Below are 18,040 nucleotides of genomic sequence, written 5' to 3' on the forward strand. Positions count from 1 at the left end.
CGTTCATGCTTTGCAGACAGAGTTCAGGTTGGCACTCCACGGAGATGGCACCCTGCCCTCACTAACCTCCAGAGACCCTGCCTGATATACCCTTCCACCCTTCATTACCACACTGGTACTGTACAGTGATCCCTCAAGATACAATATTTTCAACATGCAATTGTCTTTTCTGACCCATCGTAAGTTGAAACCAGACTCAACATACAATGCCTCAGATCCAACCAATCAAGGCCACTTATTTGGTAAAATAGCCGTATGAGTTGCTAGTTAGCAGCTATGCCTGACTGTTATATGTAAGGACTGGTTTTATTTGTCTTAGTCATCTGCTTATTTTTCTTAGATCGTCATTTTCTCTTATCTTGAATGACATTTTGGGGCTTTGGAACCAATTACTCAACTTACAATGGTTTCAACATACAATGGTCGTCCTAGAACCAATCAATATTGTATCTTGAGGGATCCCTGTATATAGCCAGAGCAGAGAGCCCGAGGACAGGCACTGGGGCATTTGCAGGCTCTCCTCATGTTGGAGGTTTCTTGATTTGGAGGCACAACTTGAAATGTCTCGTGTATGTGCCACATCTGTAAAGCGCACGTAACATTTTACTAAAATCTGTCTGGGTCAGATGCTGTGGCCAATATAGAAAATTTTAAGGCTATGGACACCTTTTGGTGGCAATTTGTTTATGATAGCATTTTGCTCATTTTTTGCTAAAAATAATTTCCAGTTGCCTTTATTAAAAATATTGAGCCATTCTGTCACAAAGGGTTAACTGTTTTTTTGAACTGTGTGACCTTCACTTTCACTTTATGCCCAATAAGCCTCATCTTTAAACTACTGAGAGGTCAGACATCTATTTAAGCCACATTCTAAGCAGTAAGATAAGAACTGAGCTATAACGAGTGTTTATAATGTCAGAGAGCAGAGATGAGGAGCCCATCAGCTCCCTGATTTTGAAATAATGATTGTTAGCTTGAAATAAGTACAATGCAATCATAAAGGTGTGCATAGCCTTGAAGGCACAGATATGTCTCTGATGTGACATTTTACTTATTTTGCAATACTTCTGTTTGCCTTTGATGTGGAGCTGTCAGCAGTGACTGGCCTGCTTGTTGACGGCCTCTGCATGAATATCACTGACATTTAAAAGGTACTAATGAATCAGATTTTATATTTGATAGTCATTTTATTACCTCTTCACTGACTGAGAATAAATCCATCAAAAATTGCAATACAATTCATGTTAGTGGATGTGAGTCAAAATAAAATCTATAAGCTTTATTCATATGCACAAAAAGCCTATAAACATACAAAAAAGAAAATGATAATGGAATAAAATAGAGAGACACCAACCCTCAGAGGGGAGACCACGTTATGTATACAGTGTACTCGATAAGTAGCAAGGAGCTCAGACAGGGGTGCACCACCAGATGAGGCAATTGTCAGGGACAACCCCTTTAAGGCTAGCAGGATATTGACGGATATAAGGACTGCACAGCCGCATCCAATCCACTCCACGATGATGACTTTTTGGAAAGGAGGAAGTCTTGATTTTTTTCCCAGATGAAGAGCTTTTATTAAAAAAGAAAATGAGCAAAACAAAGAACTGGAAAATGCCTGAGCCGGATAAGACTTTTCTGTAAACTTTATTTTTTTTTCAACTCGCCTTCAAAAACAATATTTACACGGGACGAAATACAAATCTAAAGAACAAACCCGCGTTCTTCTGCAAGTTAGGACATCATAGGGAAGCTGGGATGCATTCATTATTATTTTACATTTCTCTTGGCACAGTGAGGTTCTTTTAATCCAGCACTTGATGATACTCAATGTCTGATAAACCAGTGCTCTCATTGTGCCTTACACATGACTACAGGGCATGCACGAACTGTACCCTCGCTATAGCTTAAGGACTTCTGGTTGCCGTACACAGCCAAAACGCAGAGTATATAGTGTATCACACATATTGTGTAGGTGGTAAGGCTGAGGGCCTTGCACTTGGGGCCCAAGACCCTTTCTCCTTAAAACCCTCTTCTGATTCCCCTCCTGTATCCAATCCACCCATAGAGTTGAGCCCAGCACGCTGGTGTCAGATGGTGGTATCATGCCAAAATTCTGCATGAACTGCTGGAATTGGGGGGGGGGGGGGGGTACACAGAAGTAACAGGGCCCCATATCAATTGGTAACATAGGGCCCCAGCGGGTGAAGTTCAACCCCTTAAAGGGAACCTGTCATCAACTTAGGGCTGACCTCACTGAGGGCAGCATAAAATAGTGACATGAGCTAAAAGTAAGCGTTTGCTGAGAACCAGCATTATAATCATTGCAGCCCAGGCCTTAAAAAAAGAGTCAAATCTACTTGAGAAGAGTCCTGGTTATTCATGAGCTCCTGCACCCTCACCCGTCTGCTGATGATTGGCAGTTCTCTCCTAGAGAGAAAGGGAGAAAACTAGGTAGAAGACTGTCAGACATCAGCAGGTGAGCAGGAATTAATGAATATCCATGACTCTTCTCAGGTGGCCGGGACTCTTTTCCAGGCCCAGTCTGCAATGATTGTGAGGTTGGTTCTCGGCAACCACTTACTTTTAACTTTTATCATCGGCACGTGGTGGATTCACAGCCTTAACTACCGTAATTTATTTGTAGGGCTTCCAAAATAGTGGTTGTGACATTTTTCATTAATGCTTTCTTAGAGATTTTTTATTTATTTTTAGTTTTACTTGGGTGTATCTGTGCACAAAAATAGTCTTAAATATGCAAACCCACACCGAAATAGATTGTAGGGTTATTTCCCTATTTTTGGTGTTTTCATTTTTTTATTCCCCCCCCCATATATAGTATTAATAGTTTTGCATGAACGGGGTGACTATAGTGACTATATTTTTGTTGGCATGGGCATCTTTTTTTTTTCTAATTTCTATTTTATATTTTTTAAATTTTAACAAATGTTTTTTTTTAATACATTTTACATATATGTCCCCCAAGACATAATTTAAAGAAATTTGGGGGACAATTGCAATATTTTTTTTCCTCTTTTCTACTGTTATTGGGGTAGGCAGAGAAGCCCCACTTAAAGGGAAAACACCCCCTGTTGGGGGATTGTACACAGGCAGAGCTGATCAGGGTTTGCTTAGACCAAGCCCTACTCGAGGACACCCAGCAATCACATGACTGGTCGGTCCATTAGAGGAATCTCTATAGAGGAGTGTTATGCACCAAGGAAAGGAGAAAGTTTAACTGGTTATAAACCACTTCTGTCTCCTCCTCGGGGGTACTCTCCATGCTTCTGCTAGATGTACAGGGCTTCGGATTAATGCCCAGCCCAAGCAGTGCTCGTCGCTGTGAGGTTAATACCGCCATACTCTTAACCACCTCTTAACTACACCATGCTCTTAACTATGACCCCCTTGCTTGGCTGTTCTCAGAACGCCATAAAAATGAATGGAACATGCTGGGAGTCGTAGTTTCACCACAGCTGGAGTGCAGGAGGTGAGCCGTCACTGACCTAGGGGTTGACTTTGTCCGTGTCTGCTCTCCCAAAATACGACCCATTAAAATGAGAGAAGGAGCCGACCTGGACTGGGCGCAGGCAGCATGCTCTGCCTCTGTGGTTTGTACTTGGCTGGTGCGTAATGTGCAAGAGAAAGTTCTGCCACATTAGAGGAAACCCTGATCTACACAATATTACATGTGTTTTATGTGTCACAATTCCATCTTTCTAAAGCTCTGGAATCGTTCATAGATGGAGCCTGAAATATCATCCCTTCCCAGACTGACCAAGCCAGTGACTCCTCTGAATCATAGATGACTAGTCGATGTCCTCTCCCCTCCTGCCCTGACACCTCTGCACTTATTCATATCTTTGGTTTAGAGCCATGCAGGGGGCTTACTGTCACAAGTAGTAATTACACCGCAAACTCCCCCCTCCCCATTACTGACCACGCTCATGGCAAAATGATTTCCTTTTTTTATGAAAAATTCCTGGCCGCTAATTTCCTGTTTCTTTGCTTGCGTAGTATGTGAAATATTTAAAGTAACGGTTTGTGTTTGAGCACCATTTTATAGTTTGCATATAGATACAGAATAATCTGAGTATATTACTTATTCTGTACTGATCCTGAGTTACATCCTGTATTATACTCCAGAGCTGCACTCACTATTCTGCTGGTGCAGTCACTGTGTACATACATTACTTATCCTGTACTGATCCTGAGTTACATCCTGTATTATACTTCAGAGCTGCACTCACTATTCTGCTGGTGCAGTCACTGTGTACATACATTACTTATCCTGTACTGATCCTGAGTTACATCCTGTATTTCTTTTATTAAAATTTTAAAACAAACAGATAAATAAATATATAAAACAGAGACCAAACCAACCATACAGGACATGATGCTCCTCAGCGCGGCGCAGACAGCACCGGTCCAGCCCACTCGCCACAGAACACCAGCTATGTACAATATTTACAATATCTATGTACATGTACTAACCTTCCTGATCCGGTTGCACCTACCTACACTTAACAAATACAGAAGTTAAACTTACAAAAAGCCCACCCACCACCACCCCAATGCAACACACAATTTTTTTTATTTTTTATATTATATATTTTTTTTTTTTTTTTTTTGGGTCCCTGAGCTGGTCCCGCATCCCATGCCCCCAGTACATGATAATAGACGTCCATGAACCAGCCCAGGATTTTCTTATATGTCCCAAAGTCCCCAATGTTCCATGGAACCCTCCCCCCATTTACCCACCACCCAACCTAACACTACACCCGACAACTCAACCTATACAAATATACAAATATATATATATAGACATAAAGACATATAAACTACATTACATAGTACATTACATAGTAGACCTTAACCTCACCACCCACCACCCACCGTGAGGCTTTTCAGCCACACACAACCCATTAAAGCCCAAGTTTGGCGCCTGCAAGCCCTATGTCCTCATACAGCCACCAAAACAAAACAAAAATCTACAGTGTCAGCTTCAGCCCACCACCGGGAGGGGAGACAACAGGCTAGGGTACCCTAAAGGCAAAACCCCTCCAGAGGAGAGAGGCTCTACCCGCCCCCAACCTCTCGTACTCCAGAGAGCGCACCTTCACCAGGTCTCCGAGAATGTTCCTAACCACCTCATCCTCGGGGAGGATTTTGCGTTGCGTCGAAACTAAACACCGTGCATGCCACGTGTAGTACCTGACCACTGAGCTGACTATGAATAAAGTGCAAAGGTCCCTACCACCCAGGTGTCTGAATGCTCCATAGGCCCATTCCGCATAGGAGAGAGTGACCAGCCTAGGCCAGCCAATGGAGGTCCCCACCCTGGTGTAAACCTCTGTGTTAAAGGGACAATGAAGCAGGAAGTGGTCCATGCTTTCCAGCACACCACCGCACTCCTCACGGGGACACCCCCTGTCCTCAGAGCTCCTACACTTCAGATTGTCCCTCACACACAGTTTCCCATGGAAGCAGCGCCAAGTCAAGTCAAAGAACTTCAAGGGGATCCTATTGGAATTTAAAAGCCGTAACCCAACCCTCAGATCCCGACCTGGGCAGTCCCTGAGGGCCAGAGGTTTCTGGAAGTGGGTCAACAGAACCCTCTGGTCAAGGAGTCTCCTTGACTGAGTCCTGATTTCCCACATCCCCAGACCCCACCGACGTAATACCTTCAGAACCAGGGCAGCATAAGCCGGGAGATGCCCATGTGGTGTGCGGAGATCCTTCACTTGCCCCCCTGTCTCCCATTCCTGGAAGAAAGGCCGAAACCATCCCCGACAGGAGGCTACCCACAGAGGAGCCCTCTCTTGCCAGAGGTTCGAGAGATTAATCTTAATAAAGGTGTTCACCAGGAACACCACAGGGTTGACCATACCCAACCCTCCTAGTCTCCTCGTACGGTAAGTAACCTCCCTCTTGACAAGGTTCAGTCTGTTTCCCCATAACATCTGGAAGAACAGACTGTAGACCCGAGTCCAGAAAGGTTCCGGCAAGACGCACACACTGCCCAGATATAACAGCAAAGGGATCAGGTAGGTTTTGATAATGTTCACCCTTTCCCTGAGGGTTAAAGACCAACCCTTCCACTGGTCCACCTTCTGAGCGGCAATCTTAAGCCTGCTATCCCAGTTTTGATGCGGGTAATCCCCCTGGCCAAATTCAATGCCGAGGACTTTTGTAGATTCCTGGGGCTCTGGGAGGGTGTCCGGGAGATCAAAACCAGGATCTCCACCTCCCAGCCAGAGACTCTCACACTTATCTCGGTTGATCTTGGACCCAGATGACTCTGAGTAGCGCTCTACCTCAGACAGTACCCACTCTGCCTCCCCTCTCGAAGACACAAAGATAGTTACGTCATCAGCATACGCCACCACCCTCAGTGTAGTCTCCGGAGCCGCCCGGTCCATCCCGATGCCCGCCAACGGCCCACGATCAACCCCTCTAAGGAAGGGATCGATCGCGAACACGTACAAAAGCGGGCTCAGAGGACAACCCTGGCGAACCCCAGATCCCACCCCAAAAGGACGCCCAATCCAACCATTCACAAGCGGGAAACTCTCTGCCCCTGCATACAAGGTCTTAAGCCAATCAACAAACCCCCCGGGCAGGCCATATCTCAGAAGGACAGACCAGAGGTACTCGTGATTAACACGATCAAATGCTTTTGCCTGATCCAAGGACAGCATGTACCCCTTCCAGTGACCTGCCCTGCCCTGCTCCACGGCCTCCCGGACACTGAGCACAGCACTAAAAGTACTGTGGCCGGGAACAGAGCAATGCTGGGCCCCAGAAAGGAGCTGGGGTGCAAACTTCACCAGCCGATTAAATAGCACCTTTGCCAAAATCTTTCTGTCCACACCGAGAAGCGCTATGGGACGCCAATTCTCAATGTGGAAAGGATCTTTACCCTTTGACAGGATGATCAGGGCCGACCTCCTCATTGACTTTGGTAGAGTACCCGAGGAGAGACACTCATTTAATACCTCAGTCAAGAGGGGAACTAAGGTGTCCTTAAAGGTCTTGTAAAACTCAGATGTTAAGCCATCCGGACCAGGTGATTTTTTGGGAGCAAGCCCCTCAATCACCAGACTGACTTCCTCTTCACTGATCATTTCCGTCAAACCGTCAAGAGAGGGGTCTACCCCTGGTTCAGGGACAGTTTCAGTCAGGAAAGCCGATATCTTATCACGATCAAGATCCCTCCTTGCCATGAGATGTGAGTAAAAGGATCTGACAACCTCCAGGATCCCTGATCTGGACCTTCTCAGAGAACCCGTACTATCAATCAGTCCTGACACAATCTTACTACTCACTGACATCCTGCAGTTTTTGTAAGGGTCGGGCGAGCGGTATTTCCCGTAATCCCTCTCAAAAACCAAAGATGCGTGCCTATCGTACTGACACCTCATAAGCAAAGACTTCACTCTGGAGATCTCCTCACGGCTACCCCCAGTCGAGACAAGACGTTCGAGTTTCCTCCTCAGGCCCTGATACAGGCGATACTTACTCAGACTCCTAAGGCTCGAGAGCTGGCGGAAGAATCTCCCCACCCTTTCCTTGAAGATCTCCCACCACTCAGACTTACTGCCGCAGAGATCCAGCAATGGTACCTGGCTCTGAACGAAATCCTCAAAGGACTGTCTTATCTCCGCTTCTTCCAAGAGAGACGAATTGAGCCTCCAGTAGCCCCTTCCCATTCGGGGGGTCTCTGCAACATTCAGAGAAAACAAAATCATACAGTGGTCGGAGAACTCCACCTCCACAGCGGACACGGCTGAAGAGACGGCTTCCTCCTTTAAATAAAACCTGTCTATTCTAGACCTACAACTAGCCCTATGATAGGTGAACCCCGGGTGGCCTGGGGTGTGCCGGATGTGGACATCCACCAGACGAGCCTCACTAGCTATTTTATTAAGCGCAATGCTGTCGTAAGTCAGCTTGTCCCTGGAACCTCCCCTATCCTGGGGCCTCGTGACAGTATTGAAGTCCCCTCCAAAGACCACCTGCCGACTTGTAAAAAGATAGGGCTTGATCCTCATGAAGAGACACTTACGGTCCCACTTGGACTGGGGACCATAGATGTTAATTAGACGAAGTTCTTGTCCCCTCATGAGGACATCCAGGATCAGGCACCTCCCCATTTCTAATTCAATAACCCGTCGGCATTCTACCGGTGCAGTAAAAAGGACTGCCACCCCGCTATACGGCTCGGCCGCAAGAGACCAGTAGGAGGATCCGCGTCGCCACTCCCTTTTAGCTTTAAATACAGATGCCAAATCTGGCAGCCTGGTCTCCTGCAAAAACAAAATGTCAGCTTCAACCCGGCTGAAAAAATCAAAGGCCGCAAATCTAGCCGTATCTGACTTAATGCTGGCGACATTAATGGACGCCAGCGTCAACGGAGTGAGTGCCGCCATCATGGGTGATTGAATTAGATGGCTTTCTTTTCCCACTGCCCCCACCAACTTTTTCATCAGATGATGGCTTACCCCTCTTCAAACAAACAGATGTGTCCATTTCACCTCTGCCCTTGTGCTCTGACTCCAAGCCAGCCCCCACCCCTGAGGACATGTTTTCCCCAGTAGAAGGAGGCTCGGCGTCCCCCGCAGGCTCAGGTGTCACCGCGACTCCCGAAACCTCCCCACCGGCTCCCTCCCCTGAGGAGGGGGAGGTGTCACCAATGGCTTGGAACCGGTTTGAGAGACTAATCAGAGGGGGGTTGGTTGTACCTTCCTTTGGCATCTGGTGGGTGGGAGAAGATCTTAAATCTCCCTTTTTCCCTGTACGTTTATTACCCTGCTTTTGCCATCCCCCACTTCCCCCGTCATGGGGGGATAATGAGGAGATGGCACCTTCCTCTTCCTGGATCCTCCTAATTTCCTCATCCAGCTCACTGTCCCTTTGGGCCTCAGCAGTAGCAGCAGTCTCAGGGGTGAGATCAGGGGTCATCCCAGCTTCCCCAGTTGCCTGAGGTTCCCGGGATTCACCCATCTCCCTCTCCCTTCGGCGATTTTCCTGACGCCTCAGTTGGGCAGGCGTCTTTTGCTTACTTTTCTTCCCTGGCCCCTCTGTTCCTTCACTTCTGCCAGCCCCTGCCCCAGTAGAATTGGCCTCACGGCTTCCTCCCGCCGGGGCATTGACCGCATTGGCAAAGGAATGAGGGCAGCGACTGAATGGGTGACCTAAGTCACCACACAGGTGACACCTAATCTCTGCACATGATGCAACGAGGTGGCCAATCTCCCCACACAGCGCGCACTTCTGTACAGTGCAGTTAGCACTGAAGTGTGTGGGGCTGCCGCATCTGTGACAGAGCTTCGGCTGACCCTGGTAGAAAATCTGGATGCGATCCCTTCCAAGGAAGGTGGCAGATGGTATGTGAGTAACTGTGTTTCCTAAAAGCCTAAGTTTTACCATGAACGTCCAGGCCCCAGACCAGATGCCATGTTCATCCCTGTTCTTCTTGGGAACCTCCACCACCTCCCCATATCGGCCGAGCCATGTCATGATGTCAATACACGAGAGTGACTCGTTACGGGTTAGAACGGTCACCCTCTTCACATTGTTCTGACGAGACACTGCCTGGACAGCAACATCTCGCCAGCTGGGCTCGTCCTTTGCCATCTCATAGTTCGACCAGAAGAGCTCAAGTCCCTCCGGCCGAACAAAGCTGACATCGAACTCAGGGGTCCCATAGGGATGTATCAAGGCGTAGATGTCTGTCGCCTTGAAGCCCATCTTTAGAAGGAGCTCAACAACTTCTGATCTTGAAGGACATGTATCACTGCCCCTCCACCTCAGACGGACCACATTCCTACGGAGAGCACCCTGCCCAGCTGTCGGGAGGGACCACGTGGTCTCCCCGCTCCTTTGCTCTCGGAAGGCTGAGAGGCCATGCCTATCTATCCAAAAGGATAGATCAACCTCCCTCCCCTCTACATTGATTGTGCTCTCCCCTCTCTTTAGAGCCTCCAGAAGACGCCGCTGCAAAACGCCGTCCCCAGAGCCAGAGGACAAGGAGGGTCCCCTACTCACCCCAGCCGTGACAGTAGCAAAACTGCGCACAGGGGCTGCCACAGCCGAGGGGGCAACCGGACCAGGTTCCACACCCTCCCCGCTTACCAAAGACCCTCCACCACCCACTTCCATATCTTCCATCCCCAAACCAGCCTTACTTACAACAGATTCTGCGACCTCCCTTCCTTCCCTCCTAACACCATTCACTCCACCATCCAAACCCCCAGACATATTTTTATTAAAAATAATTTTCTGCCCCCCACCTGCTCCCTCACTCATACTGGCTGAACCGGTGTGTTTTGGTGTAATTATTGGTACCTCAGCATCACTGGGCCCTGGGGTCGGAGCTGCCCCCAAAAGACAGACCACAGCCCCAACCCCACTTTTATCATTGCCCTCCGCTTCCTCAGTACTACCATTTACAACTTTTGGACGCCGCTGATCCATTACCGGGCGCCGCTGATCCAAACGCTGCTGATCTGTTCTTTCATGGCGCCACTCATCTGGACCAGCAGCGCCAATACAAAACAAAGGCTTTGGCCTCAGTTCTTGACCTTCATTGGGAGGCGTAACCGTCATAGCTCCGACAGCTCCTTCATGCCTCTGCTGGCCCGAGGGAACAGCGTCATCAGCGGTTGGAGCCATCGGAGCTCCTGCAGCCATCTGTGGCGTGGAGCCACCCCCTCCTCCCATCAGGGAGCAAACTCCAGCGCCAGAGATTTTTCTCTCATCCTCCGCAGTAACCTTCCTGTCCGGCTTTTCAGCCGGTGTCGCACCAGCTCCATCCCCGTTACTGCAAACAGAGACGGAGCTCACCACCATATCGGATACCTCGCTCTCCCCTCTCTCCTGCACCGAGTCCACTGCAGGACACGGGCTGGGCTGAGAAGAGGGGCTAATACAGTGAGCCGGCCCTGCGGTCGACCCGGGGGTCCCAGGGAGGGGGGTGTATACATATCTTACCTGCTCCTGGAGCTTGGTCTTCTTATCCTTTTTCTTTCCTTCCCCAGGCGTCTCCGGTGGCAACTCATCACCAAAGCATAAGTCCTGGAAACGCACTGGGGACTCCAGGAGCTGGATCTCCTCCACTAGGGCCCCTCCCGGGCCGCAGGTCTCATACTCATCCCCCGAGCCGCAGCTGGGTGACCTTGCTATTTGGCGTGCAGGGGGCCCACTGTACGGAATCTGCTCCTGCAGGCTGCCAGGTGGATCTTGCTGGTCATCATCATCATCCTCCTCCTGCACGACTGGTTCCTTCTCCACCTGGCTGTCAGGCTGCTGCCCCATCTGCCCCTTCTCCTCCGCCATCTTCCGAAAACGTTCCTCGTTTAGGAGTTTTTCCTTAAACGGGCCGCTTTTATCTCGGAGTACAGTCCGCCTTTGCTCAATCTCGCCAATGTCAGCTTGTAGCTGCTTTATTTGGCTCTCCAGCCCCTGCTTCTTCCTCTTTGGGGCCACTCCAACACAAGACCTCAAGCCGCGCAGCTCCTCCCGGAGCCTCCTCAGGGTCTTAGTCGCGTCTTCGTACTCACGGAGGTGGCTCATGACCCGGGATCCGTAGGTGGAAATGGACTCCCGGGCCCTCAGTACGCCCCAGCCTTCCTCCTCAAGATCTGCTTCACCTCCGTGAACACTCGGCTTTTGCTGGGCCCCGGAAGGGCCACTCTCACCCATGCTGGCATTCGGGTCCTCCTTGGCGGATCCAGCCTTGCGGCTCTTCCTACTACCCTCAGACTCAGGGGAGACAGAAGCCACATTACTGCGACTCCTGCCAGATCTTCTTACCCCTGAGTCCTCCATGCAGGCCAAACGCTGGCTTCTCCTGTCCCCTGAAGGCCTGCCGCTGGGAACAGGAGCCTGGGGCTTGCTTCCCTCGCTCATGCCTGATAACCCACTCTCCCCCTGGGGAGGAGAGAGCCGGCCTCAGGTGGATAGATTTTCCTCCAAACGCTCAGGAGCAGCAGCAGCAGCAGCAGCTACACACAGCCACAGGCGACCACACCCACAGGTAATCGCAGCTCAGGAACAGCTGGTCCAGAGCTGCACTCACTATTCTGCTGGTGCAGTCACTGTGTACATACATTACTTATCCCGTACTGATCCTGAGTTATATCCTGTATTATACTCCAGAGCTGCACTCACTATTCTGCTGGTGCAGTCACTGTGTACATTACATTACTTATCCTGTACTGATCCTGAGTTACATCCTGTATTATACTCCAGAGCTGCACTCACTATTCTGCTGGTGCAGTCACTGTGTACATACATTACTTATCCTGTACTGATCCTCAGTTACATCCTGTATTATACTCCAGAGCTGCACTCACTATTCTGCTGGTGCAGTCACTGTGTACATTACATTACTTATCCTGTACTGATCCTGAGTTACATCCTGTATTATACTCCAGAGCTGCACTCACTATTCTGCTGGTGCAGTCACTGTGTACATACATTACTTATCCTGTACTGATCCTCAGTTACATCCTGTATTATACTCCAGAGCAGCACTCACTATTCTGCTGGTGCAGTCACTGTGTACATACATTACTTATCCTGTACTGATCCTGAGTTACATCCTGTATTATACTCCAGAGCTGCACTCACTATTCTGCTGGTGCAGTCACTGTGTACATACATTACTTATCCTGTACTGATCCTGAGTTACATCCTGTATTATACTCCAGAGCTGCACTCACTATTCTGCTGGTGCAGTCACTGTGTACATACATTACTTATCCTGTACTGATCCTGAGTTACATCCTGTATTATACTCCAGAGCTGCACTCACTATTCTGCTGGAGGAGTCACTGTGTACATACATACATTACTTATCACGTAGTGATCCTGAGTTACATCCTTTATTTTATTATTGTGTACTATAGTGAATGCAGCTCTGGAATAAATAGTTCAAAGGGTCCAAGATTACAAAAGCATGGCTGCTTTCTTCACGGACCAAACTAGTGCATATCTATGTTGTTTTTCCATTGACTTACTGAATAACACGGCAGCACAAGCAGAATTTCTTGCATTGTCTTGGTTTACCGCATGTAGAATAACATAATGTCATGCTTGGTAAATGTGCGTGACTTATGAGAGCTGCAGTGATGAATGAACCACATGAAAAAACATCGTAAAATGATATAATTGCATCTCAGACCAACCAGGAATCGACTCTATTGAGTCTTTGGTCTGGGTATGCTGCTGGACTTAAAGGGGCACACCACAAAAACAGACAAGTCATTAAAAACATTTTACAGGGTTTAAACCCCAATTTGAAATTCCTTATTACCTTATTACCTATAAGGGTACTTTCACACTTGCGGCAGAGGATTCCAGCAGGCAGTTCCGTTGCCGGAACTGCCTGCCGGATCTGGCAATACGGACGCAAACGGATGGCATTGGATCCATCTGACAAATGCATTCAAATACCAGATCTGTCTCTCCGGTGTCATCCGGAAAAACGGATCCGGCATTTATTTCTTTTTCCACAGATTTAAAGGTCTGCCCATGCACGGACCGGAAGAACAGATCTGTCAATGCGGCAATTTTAAGGCACTAATACATTTCAATGGAAATGAATGCCGAATCCGGGATGTCGGGAAGTGTTCAGGATTTTTGGCCGGAGAGAAAAATACAGCATGCTGTGGTATTTTCTCCGGCCAAAAAACGTAAGAGGGACTGAACTGATGCATCCTGAACGGATTGCTCTCCATTCAGAATGCATTCGGATAAAACTGATAATTTTTTCTGGTATTGAGCCCCTAAGACGCAAGTGTTAAAGGAGAGGGCAGAGACTTGGGTCTTGGGTTTCATTTCGCCATAAGATCTCATAACAGACCTCCGACCATTCCACACCAATTAGTGATAGTTTTTTCCTTGCTGTGACCACCCATGGGGATTCTACCGATGTTATCATCTGACATGCCAGATGTTTGAAAAACTGGAAACTTCCCTTTAAGTAAACATTGTAGTTAGATCTCAATCTTAAGAAACAGACCACATGCCGCTTATTACACTGATGTTAAAGCTGATAAGCTGGAGTAGCAAAGACTTCCATATGTGATCTGCTAATTACATGCCATATGACTCCACCCCTCATAATATTCGGTGACAACGTTTAATTAAAGGGGACCTTTCATTAGTTTTGATGACCCTGAACTGCTGTAACAGCTATATACTACCATACAGTGCTCAAGTAATACCACCACCATACAGTGTTCCCTGCATAGAAAATGTCCCTCAAGACCAGAGAGGAGGGGCTGCCACTAAAATCCCAAGGCAGTTGTCTGCTGAATAGTGCATAAGTGGCAATGCTATCTAATGCATAATGCTACCATACTGTGCTCAAATAATTCCACCGTCATACAGTGACCAAACAAAAAACAGCAAAACAGATGTTTTAAAGGGCACTTGTCATCAATTTTGACAATCCTTAAACACTATAATCTCTATATAGAGACCAGGAGAGATATTCGGAACATAAATATAGATATAGAGACTTCTCCTTAAGTGTCCAAATGGTGGTTCTTCAGCAGACAAGTGTCTGTCATCTTGAAAATTAAAAACATTGGTATACTACATTGGTTTTTCTGCCTTTTGTGGCCACTGTGTTCTGTTTGTCTGTATGTCTGTCATTTTGGCAGAAAACCCTCCCATCCAGTCTTGATTGGCATCTCTTTGCAGGGAAATCAAATGATGCAGGATGGGATTCTCACTGAGATCATAGGACACTTGTCTGCTGAAGAAACACCCAGCGGAGGGTTTGCACATGGTGCAGGAGTTGGGGAATCTGTCACCAGTGACCGCTATCCAGCTGTTTACATAGACACGTAGCTATGGTTCCCCTAATTAAAACACTGTTTTTCTTTTGTTGATCAGAGGCTCCGTTCCCGAGTTATGCACAAAAATATATATATGCAAATTAGGCCTTCAGTGCAATGAGGGTGTCGCTGTTGCTCTTGTTGCACCCAAGCTTCACTCCTTTCTGTGGCCAGTCCTTCCCTCACTGCTTTGATTGACACGACCAGGCAGTGCTAAAGCAGCGAGGCAGGGGCTGGCTACAGAAATGTGTGGAGTTTGGGTGCAGCAAGGGCAACAGTGATGCCCTCATTGCACCAAAGGTCTAATTTACATGTCAAGAAAAAGTATCATATCTCAGGAACGGAGTCTCAGATCAACAAAACAAAATCGGCGTTTTAATCAGGTGACCCTAAACCACAGCTATGTGTCTATGCAAACAGTTTGATTGGAAGGTCTCTAGTGACAGATTCCCTTTAAAATGTTGTTATAACCTGTTGGTTTAGCTCTTATTTGGTCACCATATGGTGGTGGTATTACTTGAGCACTGTATGGTAGTATTATGTTTTCTGTGCCACTTAGGTAACGTGCAGTATGTTATTTTTGCAGTGCATGGTTATGTGGGCACTGTATATCACTGTTGTTAGGCAGCTGTGTGGCGCCGTTATTAGGGTACCACCCCGAATGGTGAAAGAAATTTGGTGCTAGATGGTTATTCGTACACATGGGGGGGCTTTTGCCAATATAAGGCCGTTTCTGCCTAGAATTATTGCAGTATAGTTTTTGCTTTGGACTCTTGCTACGATCCTGCTGATCACATTAGCGGGGGCTTTTGCGTCCGTCAAAGTAGTTGACTCTTTAAAGGGGTTGGTTCTCCAAGGTAGTGTTCTTTTTTAAATATAGAGCTGGAATGGGTTAAAAAAAATATAGATCAAAGCAAATAATAAATACCAGCACTGATACACCCCCCCCCCCCCCCACCTGCTGACTTTGCCAGTCCACAGGCTCGATACACAGGAAATCGCTTGGACCGCCGACTTGACCAATCACTGGCTGTGGCGGGTCACTACTGTGGTCAGCGTGGATCAGTGCATTATAATGACTTGGGGGGGTTAAATCCTTGTGGGTGAGTATTTGATTAATTTTTTTATTTTTCCAACCCTGTTAAAAAATAATAATAAATAAAAAAAAAATCCTGGGAAAACTCCTTTAATGATTGACGTGTCTGTGAGAAAATCTAGGAATGATGGATGGATGTAATAAAGAAAGGGTGCTGAAGTTTACTGCCAGTGAGCGCTGGTCTGCAGCCAGAATCCGACGGCTTCAAAGCCAGCTATTTCACAACGGACATAAAACCGCTTGTGTGCGGAGTGACACACAGGAAGACGCGTGTCTCATTTAATGATGTCCCAAGGTTAAGTAACGCGAAGAGCAATTCCCCCCGAAATGTTCTCCTATACGGAGGCCATTGGTCGTGTTCACACGTGCTGTTTGTTTTCCTTTTTAGCTGTGGTTTATGGTTCATCAAAACTGCTGAGGACGGGGATCCCGCTCACGGTTTGGGATATACTGGCATTTTTAAAGGGACCACGCCTTATTCTTTTGTCAGGGCTGGCCTTGGAGCACATTAGTCTCCCCTACTGAGGGGGGCGCCACCTGATGCAAAGCGTTTGGTGGCGGCAGCGCTGTATAGCTTGATCATCCAGTGGGGTATTGGAACCACAAGGGAAATTGCAAACATTGGGTTGATGTTCCGTGGCAGTAGCCTCCAGTCTGTGGCTCTCGAGCGGAGGGAAATATGTAACTCCCAGCATGTCTTGGGTCACGTTGGAAAGCTACAGGTTGGAAACTACAATTCTATGGGAACACTAGGGGCATGGGTCTAAGGGCTTGTTCTGTGTGAAGTCTGTGCCCGTGCTGTGGAGCGCAAATTGCAGTCCGCAATGCACGGGCACCGTCCGTGGGGCAGGCGCATGGGGATCGCAGACCCAACTTCAATCCTTCCGTTCACCAAAAAGATAGAACAACTCATATCTTTTTGCGGTGCGGAAGCACGGAACAGAACCCTAGAAAGCACTCCGTAGTGTTCCATTCTGCACCGTTCCGCATCTCCGGATTTGCGGACCCATTGAAATGAATAATGCGGAATGGCCACGGAACGGTGCACGTGTATTGCGGATCTGCAAATGCGGTCCGCAATACGGCAATGGGCATCACACGTTCGTGTGATGCCCAGGGGCAAAGGTAAGCAAGTTCATTGCTGCAGGTTATGATGCTGCGCTGATGTTTTTAGTTGTTTTTTAGTATCTTTAGCTTTTCCTTTAAATGACCTACATTTTGCCCGGCTGTTAACCACAGCATAGTGATGTATCGATGGCAAATCACTTGCATGTAGTTCAAAGAGTAGGAGGTAGGTGTTGTCGATGTTAGACAAGTAGATGATAATCTATGATATACTGTGTGTGTATATGGTTTACATGCCTTTATGCTTTTTTATGCTGTTGTGCCGAAAGTAAGGAAATTCTCTGTATGATCTGTGCGTTTTTAACAACGCGTAGCATGGGGACTTAATGGCTGCGCTCATACCAGAAGACCCTCCCTTCCCCCACACAGCAGTGAAGGGAACGCAGTTATGTCCATTTCGGCTGAGATTTTACTTTGTTATATTATTGCTTCAATGCATGTCAAGTAAAAACTGTTTGGATTACAAGTCTACCGCCTTGTGTATGCAGCTCTAATGCCGTTCTTCAAACCCTGTGTAGTTTGAACCCGCACTTTGTTATTTCACGCCCTCATCTTGATAACGTACAGGCAGTAGGAGTGATGACTGCAGGATCAGAGGACACAAAGGGCTTGTAACCACAGAGGCACATAGTTCTGCACCAGAGCTGTGGACACAAAAATATATATTTTTTTAAATGTGCATTTGAGCAATCAAAAATGTTGGTTGCTTAGGTGGGTATATCCATACAGGTGATACCTGTGACTTTGAAAGGTTCATTTATGGGCCATGGAGATTGGTCATCAGATTGGGGGGGAGGGTGGGCGCGGGAAGCTTCATTTGTATTGTATTGCCTGTTTTACAACATTTTTCTGAACACCTGGCAAATTTAGTATTTCAGCAATTGCGTTTCGTGAATCGTAACTGTAGTTTCCACACCAGCTTCGGGTGAATTCTTAAACTGTTTATTTTTATAAATATTCTTTTTAA

At 47.4% G+C, this 18,040-nt stretch overlaps 1 protein-coding gene across 1 annotated transcript in view; it reads right to left on the bottom strand.

Moving 5' to 3' along the window:
- The window catches only part of LOC122924954 (prostaglandin E2 receptor EP2 subtype-like), a 31,923-nt gene that overhangs the window by 6,099 nt on the left and 7,784 nt on the right, over positions 1-18,040 (bottom strand). The gene's annotated exons all lie outside the window — the stretch shown is intronic.

The sequence above is a fragment of the Bufo gargarizans genome, chromosome 1 (assembly GCF_014858855.1).
Source record: "Bufo gargarizans isolate SCDJY-AF-19 chromosome 1, ASM1485885v1, whole genome shotgun sequence".
NCBI lineage: Eukaryota > Metazoa > Chordata > Amphibia > Anura > Bufonidae > Bufo > Bufo gargarizans.